This window comes from Saccostrea echinata, unplaced genomic scaffold, assembly GCF_033153115.1.
Source record: "Saccostrea echinata isolate AGI-Se365-2 ecotype Australia unplaced genomic scaffold, CSIRO_AGI_Sech_v1 ptg000001l, whole genome shotgun sequence".
NCBI lineage: Eukaryota > Metazoa > Mollusca > Bivalvia > Ostreida > Ostreidae > Saccostrea > Saccostrea echinata.
Window position 1 is genome coordinate 4049864 of NW_026889750.1, and position 17951 is coordinate 4067814.

The window sequence follows — 17951 nt, forward strand, 5'->3', positions numbered from 1 at the left end:
GTCGATAATACTTATAGCAATAAAATCAATTAGATAAAAGAAGGTGCCTTAAATTATGTAAAAACATCTTAATACAATTGAAAATATGTGTATAAATAACGAGTTAAAACACTTTATATGTTGATGAGACAATAAAATATAAGATAATGTACAAGGTTATAACACAACAAGTGTAGAGTCCTTTACGCTTCCGTATGTCAACGTATAAAATATAACCTCTTCTTATCTATACACATAATTTGTATTAAAGTGTTTTACATAATTTAAAGCATTTTCTTTTATTTGATTGATTTTATTGATATAAGTTATATGAACTTAACAAAATATTGATCTGAAAATATTTATTTAAGCATGATATTCAAAGATACCGATGTATCTATCTTGATATGCAACAATAAAACTGTATGAATGGTAGTTATATCGATATAAATATGATAGTATTTCTGGAGAAAAATGAGAAAATATTGTTCTCGAATTAACTCCGGGGGTGAGGGCGCAGGAACTCTAAAATGATACGTCAAATCACTCGGGAATTAGCAAAAACATTGTACCATTCGTACAGTGCCGAATATTTGCTATCGCATACGATTTTAGAGAGACTCAAAACGTTTTGAAGAAGAAGGAAAGATGGGGGAGTCATGAGCAGTGAAATTGTTCCCAATGATGCAAATAATCATTTACAGCATTCTAATTAATAAGAAAACAATTAATAAAGATTATATCAATCTCTTTCTGAAATAATAATTATATGTTTTCAAAATATACCTAATTAACATTGTGATGAGTAAATTACTGAAAAGCAACCTCCCCCCCCCCCCCCCCCGTAGTTTTTATGTTCTATTTATAAATATTAGGCCTATTCCTGGATGCATCGAAAGTAGCAATATTATACAATTCGAAGACTGGCTATGTAATCTCTGTAATTGTTTGTTGTTTTGTCACAGTGTGATAAACATAGGATCCGCCACATAGACGTGAACCTCCAAACTCATGACCCCCCCCCCCTCCCCAAGGATATCCTATAAAATGTCAGCAGATAAGATCTAACTGCTTGTTACGTAGAAAGATGTAAATTCCTTTTGTTACGTTGCGGATAATCTACATAGATATAGTCAAATTAATTTAACATGTAAGTTCAGACCGAAGTTTGTGTTAAGGGGGGTGGGGTGGGGGGCTCAACCAAGTAAAATATTTTACAAGCAAACATGAACAAAATGGATTTATGCTAAACCAATTGAAATATTTGAAAAGCATAAAAAAATCCAGAGAAAAAGGGATATTTGATAATCCTACTACGAGTATTATCCATAATTTTCAGGATATATTTACTACTTAGATCAAAAAGCGGGAGTAAGGGGCATACATATATTCTTGCCCCTCCCCCTTTCAAAGGTGGTGGTGGGGACACTTGCTCCCTGTGACTACGCCTATGATCCAACTGCTGATGTCTCTCCATTCACCTTCTTCAAAATATTTTTGAATCTTCAAAATAATATATATGTAACACACTATAATAGTATATGAAGGTGCTTTAAATTTCGTTAAAAGATACCTAGATTCAATGCAAAATATGTTATAAATAAGGCGATATAACATTTTATATGTTGATAAAACAATATAAAATAAGACAATGTACAAGATAAAACACAACAAGTGTAGAAACTTATAGGCTTCCGTATTGACAAGACACTTTAAAATAAGACAATGTACAGTTACAACATAAGCGTCGAGACCTAAACGCTTCCGTATGTATCCTATGCGTCGGATCTACTAAATATATAGATACAAGGTCGCGGATGGAAAATATAAAGCACTAAAAATGACCAACGACACAAACAATTAAAAATCTTCAGTTGTTCGTGTAGTAAGTCATTTTTTGAGAAACGTCACAGAATTAGTGCAAAAGCATCAAATAGAAATCCTTCCTTTTCACCCACATACCTTAAAATCTTGTATTAGCACCCAACAGATGTTATAAACACAAAAATACAGTGTATATAATTATTACTTGTATAACGTCCTACATTTAGAAGCAGAAACGTATTTGTCATACGAAAATGTTCTCGTCAGTTTCGTCAGTTTCAATTCTATTTTTGTAAATTTAGTGCTTGTGAAAAGCTTTAATTAGGAAAACGAAAGCAGCAACTTCCCTTAGATATATAAAGCACTTCAGGAAATTCTTCTTTTAATATGGGTGCTCATTCTTTGCGCAACTTCAAATATCAAAATACTGAAAACCACGCAGAATTTCTTTCTGGGACAGATGGGTCATTTTCATTTTAATGCTCCTCTCTGACATTGCAATTTTTTCCAGAGATGAATAAAATACTAGTATGTACTTCGGTATAAAATTCAGAAAAAAGTTACCTTTTAATATTTTATTGATAGAGATGATGTTGCTTGCTTTCTTTTTTTTACAACAAATACATTGCGTGTGTTCCTTATAACACTTGTATTTGTGATAAACAATGATTTTGCTACTGCTGTATTTGAAAAAAAAATGTATGAAACTTCCTGAAATAAAACTGAAAGGGGTTAAAAAAAGTCTGCATGCACTATTTCGTTTTTAAAAAATCATCTCAATACTCTTTAACAGTTTCTCTAATTATTATTTTCTTTAACTACGAACATCTTCTATATGTACAACAATGTTGTATTTTTCGATGAAAATCGATTTTGGAGTTGTTGTATATGATAAATGTCTGAGAATTTGTGATAGCGATTCATTATTTTTTCTTTAAATGTATAACATATATCTCAATGAATAAAACACATTAATAAAATGATAGAATATAACGTTATTTTAACGAATATTAATTAACAATAGTTATTTCCATTCATATGTCGACCCGATATATCCCACTGAGCTTGAAATAAAAGATACCACAGGGTATGACACATCTGTTTCATATTTGGATATTTTACTGGAAAAAAAAACGTTAATGGTAATCTAGCAACTGAGCTTTATGATTAATATGATGATTTTTACTTTTCAATCGTCAATTTCCCTTACTTATGCAGCAATATACCCTAATCACCTGCATATGGAGTGTATATCTCTCAGTTGATTCGATACGCAAGAGAATATTCTAAGTATGAATATTTTTTAAAACGATGTAAATTATTGACAAACAAGTTGATGAAACAAGAATATCACCAGTCTCGTTTAAAGTTATTATTATTTCGTAAGTTCTATAGTCGATGCAATGACCTTGTCAGCAAATACAATCTATCATTAAGTCATATGCTGACGTTTTTCATACTAATTGTTAGGCCATTATTAACACACTGAATTGTCGACAGGTTTTCCCGTTATTTTCCGATCATGACAAGGAGCACACGGCTGGTGTGACCGGTCGGCAGGGAATGCTCACTCCTCCATGGCAGCTGATCCCACCTCTGATGTTTTTTGGAGGTCCGTATTTACTCTGCTCTCAATATGTGTTGTTTCAAGAGTCTTTAAATTGAATACTGTTTGTTATCTCCATATTTCATTCTACATGTGTTTTTCTGAGGCAAATTAAAGTTAGCCTATGACCTATATATATACTTACCACATAAATCATTTTATTGTCATTTTTTCTCAAAATAAAATCCTCGCATACTACTCGATACAGTATGTATGTGTAGAAAACATAATTTCTTGGTATGCAAGGAATTTTGAAAATTTGATTATATCAACAAATCAATTGTTTTGGTGGGAAAAAAATGGAAAATGATTTTTTGTAATAAAAATAAGATATATCTGTAAGATTCAAAACAGATAACCCCAAGTGTTCATTTACTTGTACTAATGAACGACTGATATCATGCAAATCTCAGTCATTGTGAAACAGTTCTATCATGTCATTTTCAAACATCAGTTTCTTCTTTTAAGCCGAAATTATTCCATTTCTGTGTACATCAGAATTGATCTAGAAATTGTAAACAATTAAAACATAGTATATTTATTTAATTATCACAAGCATAAACAGATATAACTTGGTTACGAAAGACAACTCTTACATTCGTTTAACATTTCTGTCCAGATAAGAGTTACTTACCTTTCTGATTTTGTATATTTTTCGTTACAGGCATACAAGTACATGTATCTTCACAGTATTGTATGGTTAGCCTAATCTTGAATTTTTAAATATAGTTTAATTTTTCAAACTTTATGTGAAGCCTTTATTGAAGATATATTGAACTCTTAAAATTCTTGCTGTCATAGAGAATTCAAAAATACTTTAAATTGCACATTTTGAAATTAAATTGCGAATATACCGTAACGTATGAGGCGAAATGTATGCTATTATAATTTTTTGGGTGGAAATAATGGTTAAGCTTAAAGGACTGATACGATTTCTTAAGCAAAGATCTTTTAAAATGTTACATATCAATGTATTGTGGTTACTTGAATATGTGAAAAGAAATCACTCGAATGAACACTTTGGTAATAACAAAGAAGAAAGGGCTCTATTACAATGTATTAGCGAGAACAGCTTAAAGTGAATGAACTTGAAGTTACTTTCAATTTTCATCCCGCATTTAAATTACTCCGAGTAATTCTTTATTGTTGAAACTATTGTTTCTTCAAGCGTAAAATATTGAAGACAACAAGATTGATGAGATTTTTCGACATAAAAATAACACTTTTGTAATAGCTGTTAAGATGTATAATGGACATTTTTGGAACTGAAATCAACTTTGTTTTGACTTATTTTTCTCCATTTCTTTCTTTCGTTAAAACGATTCAAAGAACAAGATAGGCTAAGACCCATTCTTGGCCCCTCTTTTGTGGTGTCTTTAAGAACGATGCAATAATTCATCATCAGAAACCAGTCGTCTTCCCTCTTACAAAATGAGAGTATTGATTCAAATTATGGGGTACACAAAGGTCACGGGAAGGTCACAAACTATGCCAATTTCCAAATTTTCTCATATTTATGTAAATTTTCATCAATTTTATAGCACATTTTGTTTCAGAAAACACAGCGCACAAGCTTGTTTATCTACCAATTATATATATTTCATGCACTAGTATCAGGTGCATCTTGTGTATAAAAATCTCGGATAGGCAAGCTTATGCTTTGTGTTTCCCGAAGTGAAAAGTATCTCAAATTTGACGAAATTCCATCAGAATGCAGGAAATTTGGTACGATGTCCTACTTTGGCGCACTTTTGTAGCCCCCCCCCCCACCTGTACTCTCTGAATAAAAATTAGTACTGGTTTTAAAACAAGCAACATTTAAAGTTCTTAACTACAAACTATCCCAATTTTAACTATGTTTTGATTTTTACACCAAATCAGGGGCCAAATTCAGCAATTACCATACCTTGTCCTTTGCCCTGGTATACAAAGGATATAAAACAGATCTTGGAAAGAGATAGATTGACATAAAAATGTGTAATATAGGGTGCTTCAGCAACCATATCCCATTTTGAAGTTTCAAAAAAATGTTATTCGGTATTTATGGAAGGAAATTTTACAAAAATGTAAAGATGAAATATATGGCGATAACGAACAGTATTCAAGCTCAAAAGTCCATTAATCAATACAAAATAGGAGCAGAGCAAACACGGACCTCCAAACATCAGAGGTGGGATCAGGTGCCATAAAGAAAATAACCATGTTGTTTTAAAATTTAAATAAAGCTGGATTATTTATTCTGAAGACAGTCGTTTTCAAAAATGGACCTCAGAAGCAGTTCTTGATTTAATGTCATTTAATAAGGTGTTTCAAATGGCTGTTGTGTTTTTCAGTCACCAGACTCATTTATTATCTGAAGTCCCATATTGCTCAAATTTGAACACCATTCAATATAAAAGATTCCTCTAATCTGGGTACATTTTTTCTTCAAAATCCCATTCACTAGTATTGGCAATTTATTTTCCGTTTGTATATTATGGTTAAACAGTATCTATAGAGAGGCTTATTTTATCATTCATCTTTAAAACTTGACTATCCGACTTTTCATGATATCATCAAGACTTTATTTTTATTGTGCAAAAATATAGACATCCAAAGACTGGGCATATTATTGAAGCACCCTTTTTTTTCATAAAAAGGAAAAATAATAATAATAATAATAATAAATAATTCATACGGATTTTAAACAGATGCATTATCTCTTTACATAATGATTATTCTTTTGCAGTAAACCTTAAGTTTATTTAATACATCAAGATATCGCACCGTTGATTGTCGTTCAGTTATGAGATCATGCACACCTGAGTTTGCTGTATAGAGAATTGCATAACCTCTCCAATAATGTGAAATTGGTTCATGGGTTTGGTACATTAATAATGAAATGTAGTTTTAATCTACTCGAAAGAGTGTTTCGTTTGTATTCTTGGTTGGTCTGGAGTAAAGCATGTGAGAAGGGGTTTGGTAACGGAAATTTAGGATATTGGTGACATGTATTTCCGAAAGGAATCTCAAATTAAAAAAAAGAAAGATCTGACAGCTTAACATGTCCCTTAAATTATCAACTTATTACAATATACATCAGTAATTTACTAATAAGAACGAACCAGTAGTTTCATTTATAGAAAAGAAACTTTTTCTGTTTCCCTCATTTTATTCAACAATTTCGATAACTGTGAATAGGATATTTTACGTAATATGCATATTGTAAATGTTTCTGAAAATATTATCACGTTCATTCCTTTTTCCAAGGCCACTTCCTGAGATGCATACTGGATGTTCAAAAACACATTGTTTATCTTTTTCTGACGCAGAAATGCTTGCGGGTGTGATAAGTGAAATATTACACTTCTTGCAAAATACCTTTTAATAAAAAATTAGAATTAAGAGAAATTTGTTCAAAATTATTCCAGTGTTGAAATATATGACAAAAAATATGTAATACCATAGTTGAAGTTGAAGGACTGAATCATATCAGCCTATCCAGAGTAATAGTGCTTGTACCTTGATATACTTTTATCACAGGAATATACTTTTATGCTTAAGCTTATGATCTTCAAAGTAATCAGTTCATGTTAACGACATAGTTTTCAGAACGTTAGATTCTGCTCTGTACACAAAACAAGTACAATAGATTTATTTGCCTGACTGTTCAATCAGAAAGCGTATATCAGGAAATGGCATTTATTCATATTAACAGACTTTCATGATCAGTGCATATGAAATGCTACATGTTCAAAAGATATAGAGAAAGGACTTCTAAGAAAGGATGTGCAGTGACATTTTGTAATGCAAGCCAAGGCATTATTTGATAAAAATCAGTCAGAGATTGAAGCCCTTGGCAAGGAAAAAAAAGATTTAGTAGTATTCCATTAGCTATCTTAATGGAATATGAATTAAACTATTTCGAAAACAAACATAATTATTAATTGTTCTTCAGAGATAGAAGAGAAATATTGTGTCTTAAATGTCTTTCATGCACAAATTAATGACCATTAATATAATCAAATAAAAGAACAAATTTACTTTTGGAATACATAATAAGAAATATTTTTATGGGCTGTGGTAAATCATAGTTGAAGCAGGAAAACGATTATCTTCCTTCTTCAGCTACTTAATTTTTTTTTTACTCGAGACACTTTAAAGGTATTTTACTAATCATGGAATTTCATTGATTGATTTTGATATGGTAAAGAGAATTTAAAACTGCGTCCAGGCCTTAATCTAAAACCCTTGATTTGAGTATTTTCCCTCTTTTAAAAAGATATTAATGAAAATAATCTGCAATATAATATATGTTTTGATATACTAATAAGGTTTCCCATACATGTTCTCTCTCAAAAGTTTTGTCAAACTTAACTGTGCAATTTTTGCCATATTCCCATCTCAGTCAATTGCAATACGGTTATTCAAAACGGCATGAAACTATTCTTCTGAAACATTTTCTTATGAACCTTTATTAGTAGACCTACTTTTATATTCATATGAAGCAGAATTCATTCAAAAACTTCTACAGGAAAAAACGAAAACATTTACTGTTGCCTTCAACTCGACATTTAGATATAAGGAGGACATATTATCAATAAACAATAGAGTTATTTCCATTCATATGTCGACTCAATATGTCCCAGTGAACTTAAAAAAAGATACTACATAGTCTGACACATCTGTTTCATATTTGGATTTTTTTTAATAGAAAAAGACGTTAATGATAACCTAACAACAAAACTTTATGATAAACGTGATGACTTCAACTTTTCTATCGTCAACTTCACTTATTTATGCATCAACTTATTACCTGCATATAGAGTTTATGTCTCCCAGATGATTCGATACGCAAGAGCGTGCTCTACGTAGAAAAAATTGAAAACGAACCAAGCTGTTGACAAACTAGTTAATGAAACAAGGGTATCAACAGTCACGCTTGAAGTCAACATTTCGCAACGCAGCACCGTTAAGGCGTACTTTGAAGAAATCAACAGAATATAAACGTGCATACATACATACCTTTTTAAAATGAATTTTAATTTTATAAAGGTAGTATATTATCTTATGACTTTAACATTTTTTGAAATAATATTGTATACCCCGCTCTGTACTGAATTTGGTTTGGTCACGTTATTTGATGGTCACGTGATAAATGCATGTAATGTGTATTGTATGTAGGTCACAAACAAATTTCAATATCGCAAGGGCATACCCTAGTTAAAATTAAAAATTAAAGTAATAGATTGTTTCTACATAACTTGTAGTTTATGGAAAGTGCTGCTGCTTAAAATAGAATTCGCATTTTATTAGTTTAAATTTCAAGTTATCTTGCTAATGTCGAAATATGTGTGACCTTTACCAAGTATTTTATGTATTTATTAAGTTATGCTATCGATTTCAGGAAAGCAGCAGCACTTTTCAAGTTAAGGAAAATGTCCATTATGTGTATTCAAAAAATGGTAAAGATCTATTAAGTGTATGCCCTTGCGAAAAGGCGATTTATTGAGGCACCTCGGCGTGAAACATGCACACAGTGTAGACAAAAACACGGTAGAATTAATTCAATACATTCTCTCGATATTTTTTAAATAATGGCACTAAACAAACGTTTCAGATTTGTATTAATGGTCTAACTAAGATTTTCAAATAATATTCTGTTTAATAATAAAATGCATTTTCCACTGTGAATAAATTACTTGATCCGCCTCTCACTGCACATAAAATGCGTCAAACTTTACCATGATGACGTCATGTCGACAAGTGCATTGCGATCAGTGACTTGTTTATATCTTGCTGTGTGGGATTTAACTAGCGACAAAAATGAATGCAGTGGTAAGTTTTGATGTAGTTCATTACTCTTATGCAGTTTAGATTCGCAAATTATTTCATTTTCCGTTATTGTGAGGAATTGCTATATTTGTGTGATGTCACAGTAAACTTTTCCCGTATAAATTAGGCCCCGCCCCCTTTAAGCAGCCTTAGCAGAGCTGCGAAGTTCTATGGTCGAGACAATGACCTTGCTAGCAAATACAATCGTTCATTAAGTCGAATGTTTACTGACGTTTTTCATACTAATTGTTAGGCCATTAATTACATACTGTATTGTCAACGGTTGCCCGATTATGACATAGAGCACAAGGCGGTTGTGACCGGTCTACAGGGGATGCTTACTCCTCCATGGCACCTGATCCCACCTCTGATGCTTTTAGAATACCGTATTTGCTCCGCTCCCGATTTGTACTGTTTCAATGAACTTTTGAGCTTAATTACTTTTCGTTATCTCCATATTTCTTCACTAATTTTATTGGGGTTTCATTAGATTTACTTTTCGTTATTTTCGTGGTATAAACAGACCCATGAATTTATGTTCACCACAAATCCTGAAATTATAGATATCAATTCAAAGCTTCTCTAACCAAGTCCCCAATAACCAAATTTCCTCAAACCACCTCGAATTTTGACTCCATGATAATATGTGATTTCATAGTATAACAAAAGATCAGCAGCATAGACCAGTAGATGTCTTAGGAACCTGGAAGCTAAACAGGAGAAAGAGTCTGCAATTGATCAATATACATACTATAAAAACATCCGGCGGATAACATTCCACTAAAGTCAGACTATTTTACCGTCGCCGTCACGGTAGCTCAGTCGGCAGAGCGCTCGCTTCGTGATCAGAAGCTCTTGGGTTCAAACCCATTCATGACTGACCTAAGTCGATAAAAAATAGATAGCAACTGTTCCTTCGCCAAGCGCTCGGCACTTTGAAGTGAAAGTTGCGGGTTTTTCGAATGAGAACCTAAAAACCGAGGTCCCTTGCCACTGTAGGCGTTGGCACGATAAGGATTCCTCAATGCTCAATAGCCCTGAGTGCAAAGAATATTCTGAAGCCCTTTCCCGGTCTATGGAGATGTCTCTATATGAGTGAAAAATTCTCGAACGGGACGAAAAACAACATACAATCAATCAATCAACAGACTGTTTTAGATAAGTTAAGACGTTTTATTTTACATAAAAGACTAATTTATTTAATTCACCATGTATTTGAGACTGTACAATGTTCAAACAAACGAGATAATTCAAAGTGAATTTTGTAAATTTAAAAAAAAATAACTCTATAAGCAGATATACGTGTTACTGTGTTAAAATATTCAGAAATCAGAATGAAAGGTATATACAATGGAAAAGCTTCCAGTACTAATAACCAAATGCTAAAACAGTTGAAGGCCTTTGCTGAATAAGTAATTGTTCTTGTGTCATACAACAAATGAATAACATAAATTTTGATTTTAAAAATCATTAATTCGAAAAATGTACTTTTATATCAAAAGTTCATGTAGGTTTGACCTGGTTGTTGACACGCAGACATATTTCATGAAACGTTCAAAACTGAAATTTATATCCGAATTCCAAGCATTCATTTATTTCATTCAAACACCCAGATAAAATGTTCCAATCTGGAAACAATGTTAAGATTATCACTAAAGTTTTTTTTGAGACAAACTCTCCCTATATTCATCAGTCAGGTATGAAAAAGATCGGGCTAGATGACGTCATGTAACATGTGAGGAGGTCTCTTTAGGGTATCTCAGAGTTAAAAAAAATTCGACGACTGGTCCACCCACTCCGGTTAGAAATTCTGTTACTTAGTTGACAAAGGTAAGTATTATTTCAGTAATTCTGAATTTGGTTTCAAATTGCATGGCGGCATATTTCTGCCCCCTACATGCAGGATAAATTATATTACCGTGCGAAAAAAGTGTGTCAACATGCAAGATACTTATGTCTACATGCATAATGATTATGTATTCAAGCTAAAAGTCCATTAAACAAAACAAATTTGGGAGCAGAGCAAACAAGGACCTCTAAAACATCAGAGGTGGGATCAGGTGCCATGGAGGAGTGAGCATCCTCTGCAAACCGGTCACACCCGCCGCGTGGTCCTTGTCATGAACGGGAAATAACGGGAAATTTAAATCCGTTGACACTTCAGTGTGTAAATAATGGCCTAACAATTAGTATGAAAAACATCAGTCAGCATTTAATTTAATGATAAATTGTATTTGCTGACTAGGTCATTGTATCGACCATAGAACTTACGAAATGACGGCTTAAACGAGACTGGTGATATTCTTGTTTCATCAACTTGTTTGTTAACTTACCTCGATTTAGAAATTGTTCACACGGGGAAATACGATAGATAGAGAATCTAATTTTAAAGTTGGTAAACTTACTTACTAACGCCAGTATACGACATCATACTAGCAGGATACAACAGAATTATGTTGACATGCGACTTATTTATACTAAGTTGCAAGATAATTATGTTAACTTGCAAGATAATTATGTTAACATGCGACTAACTGATGTGTAACATAATTATGTAGACATGCTACTTATTTATGTCAACATGCGAGATAATTTTGTTAACATGCATCTTATTTATGTCACATGCAACTAATTAATGTCAACATGCAATTTATTTATGTTAACATGCGACCTAATTAAGTCAACATACGAGTTATATTTTAACATGCAAGATATTTATGTCAACATGCAAGATAATAAGTTGTATGTCAACATACATATTTCGCATGTTGACATAATTAACTCTCATGTGAACATGATTATCTTCCATGTTGACATAAATGTCTTGCATGTCTACTTAATTATCTCGCATGCTAACATAAATAAGTCGCATGTCAACATAATCCTGGCGCATCTTGCTGTATGATATCATATAATGGCGTTAGTATGTAAGTTTACCAACATTAAAATTAGATTTTATTAAGTACTTTAAAGAGATAGGTAACTTGCATGTCAACACAATCATTTTGCATGTTGACATTAATAAGTAGCATGTCAGCATAATTATGTTGCATGCTAACACAATTTATCATGCATGTAGGGGGCAGAGATATGCCACACTCGTGTTCCAACAGTAGTCAATCACTCAGATATGGCGACAAACAGCGATCACTAGTATTAATACTATTACTGTCAACTAAGGAATTGTCACTATCGAATTATGTCTTAGTCAGGCATTGCTTAAACAAACTCATGACAAAAATAAAATAAAGTAAAATACATTGTAATACATAGAGTTGTATGCCCCACACCCCCCCAAAAGTGCATGTTTTGTTGTTCTCTTGATGTGTTTTGATCTATTAATTTTTATAAAATTATCAAAGAAAAATACACCAATAACATATTCTTAAATTTGTTAATAGAATGTCCAGAGGCAACAAACTGAAAACGACTTTTGATTTGTTTACCGCCTAATATAGTTCGTTGTGTTATTGAAAATGACATTTAAAAAAAACTCTATTGTTAAATACATTTTTTATTTTCGTGTATCTCAGGAATCCTGACCAGCATGAAGATTTGAAAAATATTCATATGGCATTGATTTAAAAATTTAGTTGTCCCAAAAAACTCATATCCATCGGAAATGTACCTTAAGCGCCCGATTCCTTATGTCTGCAGTTATTGCATGAATTTAATTTATTTAATTTAAATTATTTCGAGGACTGTAATTTATTCTTTCTATATTATGCACGCCAACCGTTGATTAACAGTAATTTAAGCGCGATGTAATAATGAGGGCATCTGTCAAAATTAACAAGCAACTCTATTGACAAGAAAGCGACAAGGCCACAGGGATTACAAATTATTTTGCCAAATGGTTGCGGTCATATGCAAAATTTTGCAAAAGCCAAGACATTCATCAAGGCGTTGTTATCATTAGAGCTCTCTAATACGCCGAAAATTGGATTTGGTATTTGCAGAGGTTTCCAGTATCAAATTTAGCAAATAGAAATGAAAAAAAGGTTTGAATTGATAATGAAAAATTGTCCGTCAGCTGATTGATATGGGAGAATGGAGATTGTTACCAAGTTTTATTGTTCAGAGAGGAGTAGAGGGATTTGACCCTTTCCTCATTAAAATATAAAAAGAAAAATGAGAATTTAAATCACAAGGAGAAAAAAAGAAGGCACTGAATTATTTATGTGAAGTATTATTTCTCGCTAAAAAAATACTATGTTAAAATGAAGGAAAAATGCACACTCTGCAAGGAAAATGAAATATTTCTAATTGTCATTAGTGGTTGGCAAAATGTTAACCCCCTTCGTTAGCATTCCGACGGAAAAATACAATGTACTTTTTATTAGTAGCACTTTTGTCGTGAGCAAACTATTATGTATATGTATTACAGCAAAGTATAAAGTAGAACTAATGAACTGATGAATATTGGACATTTTCGCGTAAGTCACGTGATTTCATTTCGGATTCAATACTCTCAGACATTATTTATTCAGAATAAGTTTTAAAGGAAATTCCTTATTATTCCTAGAAAATCCAAACAAGAACAACAAAAACAAATCTGTTTTCAACAAATGCAGTTTATTGTCACATGTACAATTAAAAGGTCACTGCCAAGAAGTAAACCCCCCCCCCCCCCCAAAAAAAAAAAAAGCCCAGACATTGCAAAGAAGAGCATATTTACCATAAATGCTCCACATTCAAACACGGTCGCACAGCCAACGAATTTTTAACGTCACTAGGAATGTTTTGGAAAAGGCGAATTTCTCTCCTCCTCTCATCATATTCTGTGTTTTTCGTCTTATATACTATTACAAAATTTATAAACGGAATCATAAGGATGTCATGTCTAAAGATGTGCTTGTCATGCTGCACTATTATAGAACGGAAGGCACGTACACAATCATACGGAAACTCCAGTGCAAATGCTTGTTTAAAATTGCAGAATTCGAATGTTTAAATTAATATTCATTATGACCTTATTTCCAGATTGTATTATTAAGTTGCTATTTCAGGACTAATAAAACTCCACGATTCCTTAATATTAACTTTTCATTCATTTGAAAAATTTGATTAACTAAGTTCCCTCATAAAAATCAGACATTGAATGATTTATGAAAATATGACTTTTTAATTTCTTAATCAAAACGGCTTTGCAAAGAATACAAAATAAGATAAACTTGCAAAACTAACATGGTATTAATACATCTGATTTTTTGCTATATACTTTTAGGAAGCAGACTGGCCGCTTCCATATATTAGGTACTGGTACATCGTTTGCAGATCGCGAAAGTTTTGCGACATTTTATTTTAGCGAGAAAATTATCTGGTATTTATAAGTGAGCCATTTTTTTTTCATGAATTTTGGTAATTTTTGTATTTAATATTTCATAAAACAAATATACGCCAGAATGAAATTCTCTCGAGTATATGGTCTCGCGTAATTACACAAAGTAAAGATCTCGCGATAAAAAAGCGATATTTACACTATTCGCAGTTGATTTTCTGACAGTTTTAATGTTTGTTATATATTATGGTTAAATTGAAAAAGCACAGAACACGGTAAGGATATTTAACAAAGCGATTCTTTTTGAGAAAAGAAGATGGAGTTTAAGTCACTTAATAGATCAATTCGCGGTTAAAACTGGAATTGTCGATATTTATCGACGTACGTTTTCTGCCTAGTTGACATTTCATTCACTTGTATCACAAGCACCGTTTTATATAATCTTGCTCGCGCCCTGTATTTTCATGGGAAAAAGTACCAAAATGTCATATAAAATTTATAATTAAGAGGGAAATGGGGAAAACTGGTCTATAAATCACCTTTGTACAATATGCTGCATGAAGAATTTTGGTTTTAATCCAAGTGTAATTATGAACAAATTATTTCAAACCGTTATAACCTTATACCAATATGTTTTAATGTTCAATCAGTTGAGAGCTCAAAACAGCCTTACATCCTTGATCTTTTTAAAGGTTCATCTTCAAAACGATCATTTTGTTATGTTGCTAGTAAGGAGATACATATAAAATCTTCTAATCCTTGCTCCTTACGTAACGAATAAACAAATAATATAGCTTGATGTAAAAATCAGTCATAGTTCTAACTGTTACATTTAACAGCAAAACTACAAGTCATATGTAATCGGGCATGAGAAATAAATCTATATATTAGAAAGCATTAATCCCACATCTCATAGAAATTCATCAACGATAATGTTATTCGAAAAAAATCTTAACTATTATCTTCTTATTGCCTCTGAGTATGCTGTAAATAGTACTGAATAATGGATTTTGGTTAGCTGTCATTAAAGAATCTTAGTCATCAAGTTATGATAATTGTAATGGTACTTTGTTGTTTAAGTCAAACGAAGGGTCATGTTAGCCAACGTCGCCCACGTGATGCAGTGGTTAGAACGTCACGCAGTAAAGAGTTGATCCTTATATGGATCTTATGCATCTATTGTGGGACTTGGATACTGGTCCTTTGGATGAGACTAATAAAAAAGTCTTGTGTTGCAGTAGGTGCTGGACCGAAAAAGATCAGTCACTGCTCAATTGCTACCATAAGTGCCAAGAAATGTCTTAAATTGAAGCCCTCCAGCGGCAAGTTGTGGCGTCCAAACATGAGTTAAAGATTCTCGAAGGGATGTAAAGCAAACAAAGAAAGGAACAAACAAACATATTAGACCATAGGGGATCTCTCTTTAAATATAAAATACGTAACGTTAAGTTTCATTTATAGTGAGAGTATTATTTTAAACAATAATTATTGACAAAATTGCAAACACACCAAGAGTATTAATGAGTCAAGCAGCCGCGGTGTCATCCTTTACCATACCTTTTCTTTTCGTGGTATTCCTAATCTTTGGAAAAATTTTACCTTTTACATGTATGTCCTAAAGATAGTACGAAGAAAAAATTGTACTTTGAACAGCAACCCTGTTTCTTAACTATTAAACAATATTTTACAAAAAATGACTAGCTCTGAGGACTCGTGGATGTTCATATTATATTATTAAATACTGTTGAATCATTTTGAGTTCTGGGGGTAATGTTTGATGGCAACCAAAATCTGACTGGTTCGTGGGAACGCTATTTCGTGGATAACATATATACATAGGGGTCACCACGGTAGTTAAGTCGGCAGAGCGCTTGCTCCGTGATCGGAAGGTCGGGTGTTCGAATCACGGCCGCGACTGACGTTAGTCGATAAGAATTGGTAGCAACTGTTCCTTCGCCAAGCGCTCGGCACTTTGAAATAAAATTTGCGGGTCTTTCGGATGAGACCTTTAAAACTGAGCCCCTGTTACGGTAGGCGTTGGCACGATAAAGAACTCTCACTGCTCAATGCACCTGACTGCCGAGTAAAGGTCTAAATTTAGGCCTTTCAACGGTATATGGTGACGTCTCTAATTGACGGAAAAATTCTCGAACGGAACGTAAAACAACATACAATCAATCAATATATATACATATGCAAAGGTATTGTTCTATGGATTATAAATTCAAGGGTAAAAATGACCTACGAAATCAACGTACATCAGTCATTGCTGATGCCATAGTTTGATTGATTGTTGTTTAACGTCTCTCTCGAGAATTTTTCACTCATATGGAGACGCCACCACTTGCCGGTGGAGAGCTGCAAATTTTGTCCTATACTAGGCACATACGGCCATTAAGCAGTGAGGGATCTTTTACGTGCCAGCACCTACTGCGATACGGGACCTCGGTTTATACGGTCTCATCCGAAGGACCGGTCTCCACGTCCCACAGTGGGATTCGAACCCGCAACGTAAGGATCAACTCCTTACTCCGCGACTCTAGAGTAGACGCTCTTACCACTGCGCCACACAGACGACCTGATTCCACAGTAACCTACAAAACAGAAGTCATGTAAAACATTGAGAAATGCCATATCAGAAAGACCAGCAAAATAAAAGGAACTCTTCTTAGTGTTTGTGTAGAGACTCATTTACCTTGACTCAAACAAGAACACTTGAACAGTTTGATTACCCCATTCTTGTCAATTTAAATGCTTATGTACCTAATATTAATTTTTTTTAATTAAACAAAGTCAAATATATCTAAAAAAAAATTTCACGTGTATTTAGATATATCTGAATTGTGAAAGGCATATATAAAGGTAAAAGTTAAAGTTTATAAGTACATGTGCCATCATTACACAAATGCAGTCTTGTAGAAGTGTATAAAACACAACCAGAACAAAAGGGGATATAATTAGATACAAGAAAGTCTGACCAATGGAATTTCTCCGTGCTAAACTTGCTTAGATTGATAATTGTGTAAATGAATGACGATAGCAGTCTATTTCGTTTCAACATTAATATTAAGGTGGAGTGACGTTATGTTAACACCAGTCATACTTTTTTGTCTCATGAAAGAGTCAGGTCGCGGTTACCTCATAAAAGCAGTGTTCATTAGACAATGCTGATATTAATATAAACAAATAGTGTCAGTTATACATACAAAGGTGTATTCTTACATAGGTGCAAATAAATTGTAAGGAAAAAAATAGTTTAAGAAATACTGCACAAAGTTAGTAATCTTTCAAAAGAACATTTCCTCCAATCTTGTCATATTAACTTGTACTGAAAAGTTTCCGGAAAACAGTTAATCATTCAATTATTGATTTATTTGATTAATTTGTTGAAAATATAGTTTTGTCTGCTCTGTTGTTTTCAACGCTTGCAACCATAGGAAGACACAG

General features: G+C 32.9%; 1 protein-coding gene across 1 annotated transcript in view; it reads right to left on the bottom strand.

Annotated features, from left to right (window-relative positions):
• LOC133183620 (thioredoxin-like protein 4A) overlaps positions 1–17951 on the bottom strand; it is a 137697-nt gene that overhangs the window by 23059 nt on the left and 96687 nt on the right. The window lies entirely within an intron of this gene.